General features: G+C 36.2%; 1 protein-coding gene across 1 annotated transcript in view; it reads right to left on the bottom strand.

The window, feature by feature from the left end:
- Positions 1-16,760, bottom strand: part of LOC310902391 (uncharacterized protein) — a 495,211-nt gene that overhangs the window by 422,132 nt on the left and 56,319 nt on the right. The gene's annotated exons all lie outside the window — the stretch shown is intronic.

The following is a 16,760-nucleotide window of genomic DNA, read 5'->3' as shown; positions in this document are numbered from 1 at the left end:
AAACCCTATAGTCAAAATTAATTGTAATTTAAAATAAGTATGATATCCGCTATCACAGTTGTCCTGAAATTTCAGGTGTTGCCTGTAATGACATAATCATAAAACACTGCTTTATTAATGCAGGTCCCCCACCCAAAAAAAAAATTCACTTCACAATAACTTTGTTGAAATTTTCCTCGTTTTCCATGTTTGTAGTTAGCACTATTATGTCTATCATATTCATGTAATATTCATGCAACAATAGTGTGCTTGTCACACAGCACTGTAACATTAAGCTCCACAAAACAGGGTACTTGGGATGTATTTGTCTTCAATCCAGCAGAGAATACATAGGCCTTCATGATGACTATTTTAACGCTGAAATGCAAAGTTATGAATGGCTTCTGGGGGTTGGCAGATTTAGCCATGAGTAACAAGTTGATAAGGAAACATTTAATGTGAAAGAGGCAGTCACTAAAAAAAGAATCTCCTGCAATTTGATCATAGGAAATAAACTGCTACTGAAGATCACAGTCTGCAGCCTAATAGAGGGCAGCACACTAGCCTAAACAGTTTCTGTTGATAGGTTACTAACCTGAATATTGCAGGCACATTCAAAGATGTGTCCTCGTTATTTTCCCTTGCCTGTGCTGAGGACAGGACAACAAAAAAACATTGTCTGTTACAACATAAGATGTGTGTGCTGAAGTTAAGAATAACTGGCTGAAATACCATCGACCCACACATCACATTTTATCTCTGTCACAAGATAGAGGGATGCAAGGTGGGGGAAGAACAAACTTTAGAGTAGAAGAGCAATGTAAATGCTCTTTTTTGCACATATTGAAAGCCTTAATGGTTGCAACACCATTTGCAAAATAGGCAAAATAGGCAATGTTCAAGAGGAAAAATAAGCGTAGGATTTCATCCTAAAATTAACACTGAGGAGGGAAAAAAAAAAAAAGACACCTCTACAGAGGATAAGTTCTCCAGTGGCAGTTAGATTTCTAGTGGAATGGTGAATCTTTCACTAAGGCATCATCAGTTTATTGTTGTCACAGGCTTGTATTTTTGCTTTTGTTCAGGAGTAGGGAGCCTCAACACAAGTGTGAATGAGTGAGATCTTGGCTTTGCTCAGATCATACAGGATTTGCTAGAGTTTTAACATGGAAAATTTCACATTATAGACAGGCAGGTGTATCTGGAACATCTGCATGTTTATTTGTGCCAGGCAGCAGACAAGCTTTGGCAGATTTCCTTACATAAGTACCCAGAGGATTCTTATGCAACAGGTGCGCTAAGGGCAAAGCCCCTATTTCAAAGCCAGACAGCCATCAGCAAAAAGCATAGTTCAGGAAGTTGATGCAATGCACAATGTTATCTAGCAAATTTGTTAAAAAAATAAAGATTTAAAAAAAAAAAGTCTATGACTTACTAGAGAGGGTGGCAAGATTATCAGATCTTTGTTTTTTAGTTTGTCATTACCCCACTAAAAAGCTTGAAGTATGAGGAAATACAGAGAATTATAGCTATGTGCACATGCACAAACACACACATAGTTAACATGTCATGAAGAACATCAAAATCCTGCAATGCACTTCAGAGAAGTTCACATATCGTGACACATAAAACCATGTGTCATGCCATGGAGAGATTACACCTCATCTTTAATCCACAGGCAGCCATCATTTATTTTACTGTCGGTGAACCCTGTCCTCTCGCTCAGCAAATTTCCTTGATTCTTTTTGGAGCTGCAAGTGAAACAGGTGTTTTGTTTTTCCAATCCTGAATATTTTCTTGCAGTTTTCAGAAAGATAAATATTGGGCTCTAGAGAGAAACTGACTAACCATGTGTTCTACACGTGGAAGAGAAACCACATTCAAAAAATTAACACACAGAGTAACCACTTTTCTCAAGTTTCTGATGTTATTTCCTCTGTAAAAGTATGTGTATATCTAGAACAGACATCTAGAAACATGTATAAGGTTTCCATAGTATTAAATACCATAAAAGTCAAAGGAAAACATTAACACAAGTAACAGCTTTGTTTTCAAAACACTTCATTTACTATTTGCTACACCTTGAAAATTCAGATGTCTGAAAATATCAAAATAAAACACTTGAAAATAAGCTGCAAACTGATTTTGTAGGTGGGGAATGACTGGACACCTGTAAAGTCATCTTTTTCAATACTTTTTATGGCCAATAGGACATAAAATCAGCTACTGTGATAACGTTTTCACACTGGATTAATGAAACAAAATCTGTTCATAGAATTCCAGCTTAATCGGCTTCTAGCAGAGCAGAAAAAGTTCAAAAAAAGTGAGAAACAAGAATCCTTACCTTTCTGCTGAGTCTTCTAGTGAGCCTGCTAATTACAATGAGCTTTTTTAAATACTTGCATTGTAACTGAAACCTGCAATCTCACTCAAATAGACCATGAGAAATCACAGGATTATGAGTTTCCCTCTTAATTCCCAGGTGGTAACAATCTGTCTAAGAAAAGTGCTCACGTAGCTACCATTACCATATTATCCCCCCCACCTTCCAGCTTTTAATGAACATAACCTCTGAATGCCTTTGTAATACCAGGAGGAGCCTATTATTCTCATCCTGCGAAGACCGCTATGCCTACAGAGTCATAGGCAGTTAGGCACTTAATTCTAGAGGGCCTACTGATGTTACAAAACTGCTGCCTTAGCTGTGCTGGGAGATTTTCTTGGGGAGAATCAGAATGTCATAGCAGTGAAAGCCTTTTAGATGGCTTAAATATTTCAGCTCTCTCTTTCCATAGCAGAGTTTCACTAGTACAGGAATCTCAGTGAAAACCATGAATTTTTCATACCCACACCACCAAAACTATGAAGGAGATGGTAACCCTCTCCCTTCTTCATTCTTCTTAGTCACATCATTCAGCCTTGTTTCTCCCATCTACTTTTTCATCACTCTAATGTAACTGCTCAGCTCTGGAGAACTTTTATCATAGAGCTAGATGCTGTACAAAATTCTAATTATGCAAATCTCACTCATGTTGACACTGTGTTGAATTTTTCATTGCTTCATTGTTCTCCCTTTTGGAAGTCATCATCTGGACCAAATCAGTATAGTAATGCTTTAGGTCCACTCTGAAATGTGAAAAACAACTATGAATTGGGCCCATTGACTTAAGTGCTGTTGAGTTCATAGCATTTAAATCCGCAGGTTTATTCACATGTATAGAGCTTGTTTTTTGCCTTTTATTTTTGTATTCACACCTACATATGCATAGTACAGAAGATCGTATGTGCACTATACTCTAAGACCATCTGCATTTTTTCTGTTTCCTTTCCACTGCAGTCTGAATGCTGTTTCCATCTGTTCTTATAGCTGTCAGCCTGCAGACATTCTAATTTTGTGATCACCTGTTCTCACGTAATCCTCATTTCCTTTAGCATTTCTTCTTCCTTTCTCAGAAAATCTATGTGCTTCTGACATCTGTTCTCCACAATTATCTTTTATGAACTCCCAGGCAAAAACCCATTCAGAGATGTTGTCAATGTCAACCTGCTCTGTCAATATATTACACTTGGCACATCTGACACCCTGCAATGTGTTGACCGTCATTGTGCCAGTGACCTTGAGCAATATCTTTTTATTTCACAGTTCTTGTATGTAGTGACTTTAGCTTTTCTTAAAGAGCAAATGACACTAATTCAACCCAATAACCATTACTGAATGGATCACCATGCACAGGAGACAAACTAATACAGTCCTTACCTAGTCAGTGAGAAGTTCACCTGAAACACTATATTGCCTTGATTCAGGTAAGTTATGAAGCCAGAATACTCCTGCCTTTTCATCTAAAAGAGACTTAAATGTCTTCTCCCAATATCACAGCATGTAATTACGTGTGGTTGAATTCACCTTGAATCCCAATACTGCTCCCTAGACACAGGACTAATTTTTCAAAACTTATTATTTTGCTCTGTTTCAAACAGGATTCAAACTGTAAGTTTTCACTCCTGAAAGGAACAAAGCTCTTTCATTTATCATGAAAACAACTTGGAAGCAAGAGTATTCACAATCTTCAGGAATATATCTACCTTGTACAAAATAAACAAAAAGGTCAAATAAATGTCCACAAAGCAGATAACCTTATTCCTTGCAGAAAGACAAGATTTGGCAACCTATGTTATTGCTGCAAGAATATTCCTAAAATATTGTTTCCCAAACAAAGTCCCAAATATACAGAGGCCATCGTGTTCTCTTACATTTTTATAGCACTGGGATTAAATGATGCTTAACCTGTAAGCACTTCATTTGCAAATGTCAGGCTAATGAACAGTGAATTGCAGAAGATTTCTCTAACGGGAGGTCTAATTGACCCATAGTAAGTGATATTAAATGATTCCATGGCACTTGAGGACAATTGGGACATACAGATTTTAACATTAATTTTACCTGTGTTCCTTGTAGCAGCTGTCCACATTGTGGTCATCTTAAGAAGGTATCACATTTTAAGAAAAATGACTGACAAATAACAGCCAAGATGAAATTATCTTTACTTTTTATAATAGCTGTCATATACTCAAAGACTTGCCATAGACTGCTTCTTTTATGTTTTACTGGAATCAAAAACAAGTGTGCTACTTTGGGAAAATTGATGATTTCCTTTTTTTTCATTAGAAGGATGTTTCTATTTTTGGAGTGCACAACTAGTAGCACTATGATTTCCAGCAAATGAATGGTAAATACTTCTGCAAACCAGAACTTCTTGCATGCTTCCAACGAAACTTGCTTTCAGAAATTTGAACCATTTTTTTATTAAAATTATGTATTAATGCCACTTTAAAATACTGTCCGTAAAGGATAAATTCTACTCTTTTGTTATTACTATACATGTGGTAAATAGGTATTACTATATTTTTTTTTTCAATTATCATTCTCAGTTTTATTCCTCTGACATGCACAAGTTGTAGTTAACTCTTAGTAGGCATAATAACTTCTTCTGTCTTTATCAGTCCAGATTGCATAGTTTGTGGTAAGCTGCTAAGAAGCAAGAAGAGCAGTGAAATTCAAAATCAGAAATCTAACACCGTCATTCTCCTCAGCAGATGCACCAAGGAAAGGTGAATGCGTGGGCCCTAGGATTACTCGCTTTCTCTGTATGTATGTATGTAGTGGTCTGTGTGTATGGAAGGGGAACTGATAATCAAATAAAACAGTTTTTTTGCCATTCTTCTTAGATTGTAGTTCCTGGCTAGCCTAGGGAAACTGCAAGGAAGATGATTTAGCATACTGTTGCTGTATGTGGACTCCTATGGACTTGTAACATTACCTCCCTTCTGAATTTGCTTGCATATAACAGAAGGATATAAGACTTTCATCATTCCTTTAAGATAGTCTCCAGAGGTTTAGTTTGGCTTCTTATACCGATAGGTTTCAAAATCTGAATTTGGGTATATGTCCTTGTGGGATTATAGAAAAATCACCCTAGAAAGAACATAAACCCTATATTGAAGGTAGATCACAGCATGATGGTGATGACTCCTAGTTATGTTTGTAATCAAGATCCATATGAGTCCCACTTCCTCTAATACAGAAAGCTCAGCACAATTTTCCTATACCTTTTAACTTGCCTCTTAAGGACCTAGAGATCCCTTTCAGAAAAAGGATGTGTAGATCTAAAGGAAAAAAAGCAAACCAGAAAATAAATAAATAAAAGGGACAAAAACGAAATAAAAAATAAGTTAAAAGTTGCTATGTTTTATTCAGCTAGCCACTTCACCAGTATTTCAGAACAATTATTCTCTTCTCATAGGAAATGATTTCTGATAATGAACTCTCAGCAGGAACCTTGTTTTATTCCTAATTGCTATATAGTATTGAAAAGATCAGATTTACTACAATTATCAATTGTTTGTTTTAAAGTAAAAATTCTCTCTGCCTTTTAAGATGACTTAAAGTGGGGAAGTAAGTGTCAGCTGTGGTGCATCACTGAATGTGATTTGTAGTTTAACTATCACATTAAATCTTTTAATTAAAATTTGTAAATAAACTACAGTATTAGTAATGTGGTAATCGTCTTCTTCAGGTTGTTTTTTTTTTATCTAACCTACTTCACTCAGGGGAAATATAGTTACCCTATAGTCATGATGGCTTTACTAAAATCACTCCCTGAGCCTACAGGAAAGTCTTAATCACCTAGCCTTAATTTTAACTATTGCTAAAAGATAATCATTTTCATCTTATGAACAAAATAGGTTAATTTTAACCATTGAGTGTGTCTGAATACTCATGGTGATTTATTTACAAATTATGCCTGATTGGAAAGCAAGAAATAAGGGAAAAAATGAAAGCTGTATTTGATGATTGGGGAAAAAAAAAAAAGAAACTGAAAAACCTTAAAAGAATGGCTAAGAATTCAATGAATGAAAAACAATAATCCCTGGGTTAAGGTCTTGAGCACAGCTGCATGCATTTGGTTCTGTGTTTGCAAATAAATTTACCAAAATACCATCCTGCATTTATGTAAAAATATAACCTTTACTGTCAGTAGCAGCAATGATACCTCATCAGTCAAAATCATGGCATTCTAGTCTTAAGCTATAATCAAAAAGGCATATATGGGTACCACTTGTCTACATGGGATATAACATAAATATAAGCAATGCATGACACTATTATTTTGTAACTGACTCACCATTCCAAGAGCTCTCGTTTATATGTAAACATATTTCATTCCTCTATGGGAACATTAATGTAGGTGTCTAATCTGATTGTTGAGACTTGAATATTTGCTTACTCTCTGTGCAGCCTTACAGAAATCAGCATCATATCATATTAGCTCTGACATTAATATAGTTACAGTGCAACTCTGTTCAGAAATTGTAAAACTGCGTAATCTCACTTCAAAGCTGTGAATGGAGTGATCTTTCCCATGTCAATAGATATCCCTGCTATTACAAGTGTCTCATTCATGCTGTTAGTTAAAGACAGGATTTTCAGCTTTCCCCCAGAGTAGCAATTTTATGGCCAAACAAATTTTGCCTCATGCAACACAAAACTTACAAGTTATTAATACTGGTATGTATAGTTGCACATATATTTATGTATGCATATTGAAAATACAAAAGCTCTGAGCTATACTGATAGATATATGAAAAACAAACACTGAAAAATTCCTTTCTCTTACACAAAACCTTTGTTTGCATTGTATTACTAATTTGGCTCTTAAGACTCTGAGCATAATGAATGCTTTTTCATGTCTCAAAACATCCTTAAATATTAAATGTTCACTAGGCATTTCCCGGCTAACTATTTTGCTTAATAAATCAATACATGGAGTAGGACAGCTCAACTGGGCATGACATTAGTATTTCTCTTGCCTTTGAATTACATTCCATGCAGAGGTAATATTTTCCTCCTCCCTAACTTTCCTCCAGTTGTAGAACTCAATTTTCAGGTTCCAGTGATTTCATCACAAAAAACAATACAGCTTTGACAATAACGTTTTATTAACCTTTATTGTTTTAAAGCCTACATCTGAGATGAAATTCCACAGTGTTAACTGTCAAAGGTTAGAAATATGATTGCTACTTGTAGTGAGTATCTGAAAGATATTCAGTTGTATTTTCCCATAATCCACTCAATACTGAAGGAAAATGGAGGCTTACAGTAAGTGAAAGCAGAAAACTTCTAAAAACAAATCCATGGTGCAGTTATTTTCCATTTTCTCAGAAACTAGACCTCAATTTAAAGGGGAAAGATTTGTATTTAAACAGTTTTCTCTTGCCTTCTCTTGCCTACTCTATTTATGTAAAATTTGCCAGTAGTTTAGATATCTAAAACTAAATAGCAGTCTTGTACTTTATTATGGAGGAGAGGTATGACAGGTCAGCAGGAGTTTCTTCCTGTAGAAGAAGCTGAACCACACTGTACTTCCATAAAATGAGAGCACAACCACTTGTTTTAAAAAGCAACAATTCAATGGGTCAGGGCCTCAGGGAGGTAATGACCTGTATCTCATAAAACAGGTTGACCTGTTTCCTACATATTTTGCTGAAAATTCACCAGTGAACCCTTTCATAAGGCTAGCCAAAGGTTGCAAAAAGGTGTTTCTTTCAACACAGAATCACAATCTAGAATTCTCTTCAAAAACTAAATTTTTGCCTCCATTTTTATACAGCATAGCCACAAGACAAGGTCCAGGGATGCAGAATCAAGAAGGTCAGAAGAGTTAATGAAGCCAGGAGAGTGGCTACTGAGTTCTTTCTAGAAGGGAAGTCTTGGGCCACAGTCTCTGATTATTTCAACTGAAGTTTTATGAAAAGTGATTATAAAAAATAATAACAATACGTCATAATTACAGGCTGTGATGGGGCCCAGACCTGCTGTGCTGTATTTTGCCACACATCATGCAACTCACAACAGCTCAGGAATTTCACTGGCTTTAGATTGGGAATGTTAATCTTCCTATCAATGCTAAGATATCAGTGCACTGTGCACTATTTGGGCATTTTCATCTGCAAATTGTTGTTGCCCTGGAGCAGAATAGAGGCAATCTCTCCAGCCAGAGAAAATGTGCTGCTGTCTGCACACAGGATGTGATCTGTCTGCCACATATCACAGTTGCAAGGCGGGGAAAAGACAGTCTTGTTTCCAATCAAACCATCATCAGAGCTCCCACTGATGGCAGCAGCACCAATCTTCAGCTCAGCTGAAGAAAAAAATGAAAAAATTCTTACCAGTGATACAAGACTTAATTACAAAAGTCTTGAAATGTACATTGATGATATTTGATTTGCAAAATTCAGTTACCCTCATCACAAGCAATAGCTTCTATGGTTTGGTTCTCTTCCATTATAAGACAAAATAAATAAATAAATAAATAAAAATAAATAAAAATAAAATAAACATACTTCCATGTGTATTTCTTTGTTCTGAGAATCCAAAATAAATAAATAAAGGTTCTTATGCTCATTAACTTTGTTTTCTTTTTTAAATATCAGCTTCTACTTCACCGATTCAGTGATACAGTATGTAAATGAGGCATGAAATGAAAAATCCTTGCCTTCCCAGTGGGACATCGCTCACGCGTACTTGCAGAGTGCCAGGTTAAGCTACCTACTGCCAGAAAGAGCCACACAGGCTACCTAGGGCTGGGAAGAACTGTAATCAGAACAAGGCTCAGAGGACGCAGCAAAGGATGCTCTTCTCCCATTTGCTGTTTGTACCAGGGCTGATCACAAGAGCAGGGCCTGCAGGCAAGAACTGCTCAATGTTCTTTTTAAAACTTGAGAAAGAAGAAAAAGAACAACATAGGGACGTTGGCCTGCAAACCCTCTGCCACAGTTCACAGATATTGTCACTCTTCTGATGGGATGTTGACCTTTCCCCTCTTCTGTGCTAGGAGCTCTGGGAGAAATCATATGACATAAGCACATGACCAAAGACTTCTCTGAATCTACCTTTGGTTTAAGCCATCTAAGCCATACATAGACTATAAGCTTTCTCAGAAAATAATAAATAAACAAAATAAAAAGAAAGAAAAGAAAAAGTTGAAGGTTAGTTACTTTGAACCAAATATTCCATTTCTATGAGGCCTATGTAGCTGGTGTCTTTCTAAATGGAGTGCAAAATTGAGCATCTTCAGTAATTTGTACCAATGCAAGAATTATTTCATTGTTTCTATCATTATGGTTTAAAATCTCCCTTGCATTAATATGATTAAAAGTAAAACAATGTCTGAATGATTTCTTACATCAGAATTGAACTGTTTCGACAAATAAAAATACATATATATATATCCTGGAAGGGCCAGGAAGCCTTTTCTAAACTTCTAGATGCAACAAGCACAGTAGGGAATGGCCCTTGTGAGGAGACTCCCTGAGTATCTATATAGACCAAATAAGAAAGAAGTTTTGTTACCATCTAAAAAACGGTCACGTGGTGAAATTCCATTAAGCAGTATTGCAACAGCTTTTGGAATACATGCAACATACTCTAACTTTTGCTGCCTCTAGTTATAGGTAAAATTAGCAGTTATCACTTAAACAAGGGTGCATTGGAATACAAATACAAAACTCCAAGTATATTTCTGGAATACCTGTTGATGAAATTAATAATAATAATAATTTAATAATAATAATAATAATAGTAATAATAAAGCTCTTAAAGCTATTACAGAATTTGTTGTTTCGAGATCCAGCCATACATAAAAACACAATAGGCTCTGTTAAATAAAGACAAAGGAAGAAGCAACACTTTCTTAAAGACATGACTGCATGAAGCAATGTTCTGCATTCACCAGTGTTTGTAACTCTGGCTTGCAGAATAGCATGTTCCTCCAGAATTAATACGGTGACCCCTGAACGTTTATAGTTCAGGTATTTTTCTTTTTGGTTTTAACTCTTTTTTATTTCCATTTGAATGTTTTGGAGGGTTTAATTTAATACATGGCACCATATTTCAGGAAGCAAAGAACCAGGATGGGTTTAAGTGTTTTATATGCACTCTAGCATACTCTAGTGGTAAGGTTTCATTGTGACTGCAGTCAATAGATGACAGTGAACAACGGAGCTCTGCAGGTGCTTGGAAACACATCCAAGACATACCTGAAACTTCGTTTAAATACAGTTTGCATAGCCATGTCTACAGAGACAAATAACAAAACAGGAACAACCTATCTGAATGCACTCGATGAATTCCCACTCATCTGCACAGACACACATTGTTATTCATAGGAATGTCACAGAAATAACTGGAATCACAGTTTAGATCAGGTCAGAATAGGAGTTTATTACTACAGCTATAGGAGAGGACAGAGAGCAGCAGAGTGATAGGCTCTGCCCAAATGGGACAGTTACAGAGCTTATATACCTTGAGCTTGTAAAACCTGTCCTTCGCCAAAACTGGGTTAGATAAGCAGGATATGATAAATAACAACAGCAACTGAAATCCTGCAAATAAGAAGCCTCTAGACAGCACATCCTTTTACAAATAATCCACTCCTTTGTTACTTAAATCGTGCTGACTGGCAAGACCATTAGCTGCAAATGTTTCTTAACTAGTGAGGCCTGTGAAGGCCTACGCTAAATATTTTGCTTCTGCGGGAAGCTGACTGAGATAGTGGATATCCTGCTTGGTATTCTAATTTGTTTAAAAACCTAACCTATAGCTTTGATCCCCCAGTGATTTCTGTCCTACATGGCTCTGTGGTATAAAAATAATCTATGTGTTTCCTAGGGCACTGGAGAGGAGAGCTGGATAAACCGGGTACCAATGCCCCTCTGAGTTTTACTCCTCTATGCCATCTCTGTCTGCAGGCCACTGAATAAGGATGTCAGGTCTGTGCCACAGAAAACTGACACATTAGGGAAACTCTGTCTGTCCAAGAACCGTGAATCAAATTCACTCTTGCCCTCCAAAGACTAGCAATTGGCATCTTGCAGATACAGAGCATGGCTTTCATTCAGTTGTTGCCTGAACTTTGGAGGAACATATTGCCAGGTTTTTCTCCACAAGGAAGGCAATGTCAGTTTCCATTTCACTAAGGAAGCTGTGCTTCTCATAGGAACCCATGGCTCCAGGAGATTTAGAAGAGCAGATTTTATAGGCTTGATAATATTACTTCCAAAAGCAATAGGCAACTTAAAAGAACTCCTTAATCTGTGCTAAGTTGAACTGTAGATATCACTTACATTTTAGTACAGCGGCTAGATCAAAACGAGATTGAAAAAATTAGATAAACTTAAGGAAAAACAATTGATAAATAGAAGTTTAACTCTTGGCTTTTGTAAAATTACATATTAGCACCTTTCAAGAGAGAAACGTTTCAAAATTGAAATGTGAAAATGTTCATTTTTGAAATTAATTTTTGCAAAATTTTTTGGGGTGTAGCTTTTTTCGTGTATATATTACTGTTATTATTATGGGATATTTTTCAAATGAAACTATTAATATATGTTAATTTCAAGACACTGCCAGTACACGATATGTTTTTTGTTTGGCTGGTTTTTAATCTCAATAATTGCCTTTAAAGTGCACCTAATCCCTATGCAGAAAGTGTGGCAATAGGTGTGAGTTTTGCCAGTGCAGCAAATACTAATAATATTGCAATACATTTCTGTCTACTGGTACTTTGCTCAACAACCTGCTTTATGCTTGTCTGAATAGTTTTGCAGCACAAAGTTTTATTTTGTTTCCTATTTTACAGAGTATTTAAGAAAAATATGCATAGCTTTATATTTTTAGTATAGATCTGGAAAATTTTTAAAGCAATTTGAAGACCATTTCCATGTTAGTTTATTATCTAAGTAAAGAATGGTGAACTGAACGAGCTTTGCTAACATATATTCTTCAGATCATCAGATTCATCATATTCTTCAGATCATCAAAGGCTCCCAGCTTGGCACTGTAATCACTCTGTGCCCTCAGAGGCTGGGAAAAGTGGGATGGAGAGAGAATGTAGGTAACCAGAAAATCCAATATGTTTCTGGAAACGCTCTTCAGAGAAAGTTAATTTGTTGCTGTCATTGATTTTAGGTAATTTTAAGTAATTTAAAAGATTTTAAGTAAAGATTTTAAGTAATTTAGTGCTGGTGAAAGGTGCCAGCTAAAGAAAAGTAGACAAACAGGGAGCAGTTTGGATACAGCAGCCCTCTGACTAGCTTATGGTAGTCTCTGTGCAGGCACTTCAGGGGTGGATGGAGGCTCAGGGAACTTGCCTGTGCCTGCAGGAAGGAAGGGGACCTTCCACCTAGGCCTCCCCTCTTGGCTTTTGCCAGCTGGCTCTTACCTGATGGCACTATGCTTCTGTGGAACACGTGCTTTTGGATAGAGAGGCTTGTTCTTACAAAGCATTTTTTCAAGGTACAGGGATCCTGATGACAATTGAGGCCCACAGATACTTTTGAAAAATAATTATTGCCCTGGAAATACCATTTAGTCTTAGGAAATCAGTTTTGCACTAGGTGTTTCAAACACATCTTAGATCTTTTTAACAAAACAACCACTACCACACACACACAAACACACAAGAAGGCTAGAAAAACTTTCCAAAAACAGTTTACAATGATTTGCAATAGAAGTTATGGAGCTCAAGTCCTTGACCTCCCGTTTAGTTTCTGTATTATTTATACAGCTATATTCCCAATATTTATTCTATCTGTATCAAAATGACATCACATGCCGTTTTCTGTTACAAATTGGACTTAAATCAAAGCTTTCAGCTTCAAACCATTCTGAACAGTGGGAGGACATATTGATTCCTGTAAGCCAGGATATCAGGTTTTCACCTCTTCAATGTGTTACTTTCTCTACAAAGTAGAGGGAACTGTCTAAATGACTTTAAAATGCAGACTGTGTATCAAAATAAGTAATACAATAAATAGACATAAAGCTCCTTAGCTCTTGAAATTCCTATTTTCAAAAGACATGACAGAAAACTACCTAACCTCTCGACATGGCAATTTCATACTAGTGGTTTCACAGCCATTTGCTTCTAGAGACAACAGTGCCTCAAAGTTCAAATTCAGCCTCCACCCTGAACTGAAATCTGATGCTTTTGAATAAACACCATCATCCAAAATATGTCCAGAGCAATAAAAGCAGGGAAAAGAAGGGTGGGAAACTCTGCAGATGAACCATCCCTCCGGTTGTGATGATTCATGGTTTTGTCTTGAATATATTGCTCTCATCTGACACTGCCTTTGGACTGGCCTTGGGTTTCAGTGGCTACAAAATATAAATCAACTGTACATGATCTGTTTATAGTTTAGCAAACTGTCATGGTTATAGTAAGACCAGGAAGAACAAGAAAAGTATGGAGAAAAAAAATGATTCAGAGATTGTCAACATATGGTCATGGAAAAATAACTGTGCTGGTTTCCTAGCAAAAGAAAGGAAGGTTCATAAATGAGAAGAGAGGAGTTGGTTCACTTCAGAAGTTACAGGGACTGAAAGTGACAAATTTACAGATCTCTGTATACAAATTAAGCACTGTTTCAAACAGTGTAATCAAGAACCACTCTGCATAATATAATATTAGTAATCAGAGATGTACAGAGGGCAAGATGGCTGTTTCACTGAAGTAGAGATTTCAAAATGTATATTCATTCGAGCCCTAAGTGAAGACTAAAGTCTTCAGAATTCTTAAAGCAAAAACAAAAACCTGTGTTGTTAAAACCTGTCTTGTCAACAAAAACCATGTATTGTTAATATCTAGTAGAAAAACGAAAACAAAAAGAACATGAAATTACACTTCAAAATGTGAAAACAAAGTGTTGCATTATTTTGATGTTGCTGCAGCTTTTGACGTTCATACTAAACAAAATTTCAACAAATTCAACATACGTTTTTATTTTTTGTTATTGGCAATGGAATATTGCCCTGACCAAGTTTCTGCAAATAGTTCTGCTACAGGTTTAGAGGTCATAATCTCAAACTAAATGAAACAATTTTGTTGCATCCTTCTGTCTTTTAATGGTTCTCAGCAAAAGGAACACCAGTAAGTCAATCAATTACTGTATATGTGGCATATAAACCATGTATAAAAAGTAAACTGATTTTAAATAACTCTGAAAAAAATAAACAAATCCAAACAAAAAATAACAGGATAGGTCCTTGGCTCTGCCGCAGTTTAACTGATGAAGATATAAAGGAATAATAAAGCTGTCCTCCACCAAACCTGAGGACTTAATTCTTAGATCATCTTCTGAGCTATTGGAATTGTGCTAGAAGCAATGACCCAACAATCTGCTAATCATCTTTCCGCACCCTGTCAGCATTCTCTTTTCCTACCTGTGCTCACCACACCCTCCTGATTACTTTCCTAGACAAAGAAAATCTCATTTGTGTATGTGCCAGTTAAGTTTTTACTCCCTTGTCACTACCAAGCTGCTACAAAAAGACCCAAGAGAAATCACGTAACTTTTTTCACACTGCTCTTTAAAATTCAGCAACTGTACAAACATTTCAGCATTTCACATTGTCCTAGAAACTTTAATGTTAAAACACAGAGTCATGATATTAAGCATAGGAGATGCTGATTTCTTAGCATTATCTGCTGTATGAAACTCAAGAGCACCATAAGCTCAGCTTTCACACCATTCATTCTTTTTCTTATTGTTATGGGGAAGGAAGAAGAGAAAGCGGAGCAGATTTCAAGTCCTGAATATAAAAAGTATATTATCATTACAGCTTTATGGGATAACATGATCTTTGACTGCATTAGAACACATTAAGAATTCATTAATAACATGATAGCTGCAGTTTGGTTTTTTTTTGTTTGTTTCTTTGTTTGTTTAAAAAAAAAAAAACAAAAAAACAAGCATGGAAAAGTATGATTATCTTTAAAGGTAAAATAGCATACAAGTCATCACCAAGGTTCTTGGTCTTCAATATACCAATAAATATATTTTGTTTCCTAAAGAGCTATTTAAATGTCTATTGGATCCCAAAATTACACAATTAGCTGGGATGTCATAAGACTGCTGAATCAAAACAAACACAAAACTTTGTTTAGGCTGCTTCTTTAGACAACTGATAAACTAAATACAAAGATATCACATTAAAAAGAACATTCCTGTTACAAAGTAAATGGGGAAAAAAAAAAAAAAAAAGTTAGCCAACAGCAGCTTTAAAATGAGTGCAACACCAAGAGCATGACAGAGGTGCTTTGGTGACTGGGAGATAAAGGCATTAACGTATACTCTCCTTAATATTCCTCTTCCTGCCCCCTGTTTTGCCAAACAACTTTAGAAGGTATTTTTTTACTGTGATGTTGGCTATTTCCTCTATATCCACCCTGATTTGGAGTCCTTTCTGTTTTCACGCCTTCTCTGTCATCTCAGTTCTTGCCATTTTCCTGTAGGTCAGCCCAGTCCTAGCTCACCATCTACACTTGCCTTGGTCACTTACCTCCAGTATACAATGTATGTACCTACATAAACACATTTCTAGAAAATAATATACTAGAAGAAAACAAAACTCAAGTTTCAGCAAACTAGACCAATAGAATCCTTCCTTCTGCCTTTCCTAAACTGTTGGGTATTTCTGAGGTAGATTTTCTCAAAGGCAATGACGATCTTTGCATCAGGCTTGTGTGCAAAGCTAAAAACAATGAGACTTCACATGGCTCCCTTTGTAATACAAATAATTAGTATTACAAACAAGAGCTATTGGCAATCTGGTTTGCATTGTGAAGTAGTCAGGTTTGTCACTGGACCCAACCCACTGGACACAGTTAGGCAATCAAGCAACTTCTCTCATGGAAATAGCTCCTCATCACTGAAGCAGAAATTTTGTAGTCACTGAAGCAGGGGCTTTCTTCAGTCTTAGTTGCAGCCTATCTAGTAGCTTCAGACATAATTGATCTTTCAGATAAAATAAATAAATAAACTTCCTGTCTGTACCTCAAGCTGACAGTATTTGTAAACACATGTTATTCTCATTTGCTAGCAAACATTTCAAATTGCAACCTCTGTGGAAAGGGCTTAGGAAAACTGAGACATTATTATTTTTCCTTAGGCTCCTGACAGATATGCAAGGAAGGCTCAGCTATTATGCACACTGCCTTATACTGAAAATATACTTTTGTCTGTAAAGATACAGAAAACACATTACATACTCATGCCCAAATAGTTTAAGGCAATAAAACTGGGAAATCTTTATAACAGCAAAACTGTAGTTTATTTATATTTTTTAAGTATACAGATTCCCACTTTCTGGAAACCAGAGATATCTGAAAGGTTCCCCTTAGCATATCCACTGGATTGGCAAGATGGTAGAAATGATCTGT

Source organism: Anser anser (assembly GCF_964211835.1).
Source record: "Anser anser genome assembly, chromosome: 7".
Lineage (NCBI taxonomy): Eukaryota > Metazoa > Chordata > Aves > Anseriformes > Anatidae > Anser > Anser anser.
This window is presented reverse-complemented; position numbering and strand designations above follow the sequence as displayed.